Source organism: Arachis stenosperma, chromosome 3 (genome assembly GCF_014773155.1).
Source record: "Arachis stenosperma cultivar V10309 chromosome 3, arast.V10309.gnm1.PFL2, whole genome shotgun sequence".
NCBI classification, from domain to species: Eukaryota; Viridiplantae; Streptophyta; class Magnoliopsida; order Fabales; family Fabaceae; genus Arachis; species Arachis stenosperma.
This window is the reverse complement of record NC_080379.1, coordinates 98,372,229-98,373,542: the sequence shown is the minus strand read 5'-3', so window position 1 is coordinate 98,373,542 and position 1,314 is coordinate 98,372,229. Positions and strand designations below refer to the sequence as shown.

The 1,314-nt window shown below is 40.6% G+C and overlaps 1 non-coding gene across 1 annotated transcript; it reads left to right on the top strand.

Moving 5' to 3' along the window:
• Positions 1–634: 634 nt before the first annotated feature.
• Positions 635–742, top strand: LOC130971787 (small nucleolar RNA R71). Its single transcript, XR_009082997.1, has one exon. It is a non-coding gene; the product is annotated as a small nucleolar RNA R71 (small nucleolar RNA).
• Positions 743–1,314: the final 572 nt, after the last annotated feature.

Genomic DNA, 1,314 nt, shown 5'->3' with positions numbered 1-1,314 from the left:
CTTATTTCAGTTATGAAACTTTGAGTGGTTTTGATTAGATCAGAGACCATGGTTGCTAAGTCAGAGTGGTTCTGCTTAGAATTCTCTGTCTGTTGCTGAGAAGATGATGGAAAGGGCTTGCCATTGCTAAACCTGTTTCTTCCACCATTATTATTGTTGAAACCTTGTTGAGGTCTCTGTTGATCCTTCCATGAGAGATTTGGATGATTTCTCCATGAAGAGTTATAGGTGTTTCCATAAGGTTCTCCCATGTAATTCACCTCTTCCATTGAATGGTTCTCAGGATCATAAGCTTCTTCTTCAGATGAAGCATCCTTAGTACTGCCTGGTACATTTTGCATTCCAGACAGACTTTGAGAAATCAAATGACTTGCTGAGTCAATATTTTGTTCTGAGCCAATATGGCATTCAGAGTATCAATCTCAAGAACTCCTTTCTTCTGATTTGTCCCATTGTTCACAGGATTCCTTTCAGAAGTGTACATGAATTGGTTATTTGCAACCATTTCAATTAGCTCTTGAGCTTCTGTAGGCGTCTTCTTCAGATGAAGAGATCCTCTAGCAGAGCTATCCAAAGAAATCTTGGATAGTTCAGACAGACCATCATAGAAAATACCTATGATGCTCCATTCAGAAAGCATGTAAGAGGGACACTTTCTGATTAATTGTTTGTATCTTTCCCAAGCTTCATAGAGGGATTCTCCTTCCTTCTGTCTAAAGGTTTGGACTTCCACTCTAAGCTTACTCAATTTTTGAGGTGGAAAGAACTTTGCCAAGAAGGCATTGACTAGCTTTTCCCAAGAGTTCAGGCTGTCTTTAGGTTGTAAGTCCAACCATATTCTAGCTCTGTCTCTAACAGCAAAAGGGAATAGCATAAGTCTGTAGACCTCAGGGTCAACCCTATTAGTCTTGACAGTGTCACAAATTTGCAAGAACTCAGCTAAAAACTGATGAGGATCTTCCAATGGAAGTCCATGGAACTTGCAATTCTGTTGCATTAGAGAAACTAATTGAGGCTTAAGCTCAAAGTTGTTTGCTCCAATGGCAGGGATAGAGATGCTTCTCCCATAGAAGTCGGGAGTAGGTGTAGTAAAGTCACCCAGCACCTTCCTTGCATTGTTGGCATTGTTGTTGTTTTCGGCTGCCATGGGTTCTTCTTCTTTGAAGATTTCTGTTAGGTCCTCTACAGAGAGTTTTACCTTAGCTTCTCTTAGCTTTCGCTTCAAGGTCCTTTCAGGTTCAGGGTCAGCCTCAACAAGAATGCTTTTGTCTTTGCTCCTGCTCATATGAAAGAGAAGAGAACAAGAAAATGTGG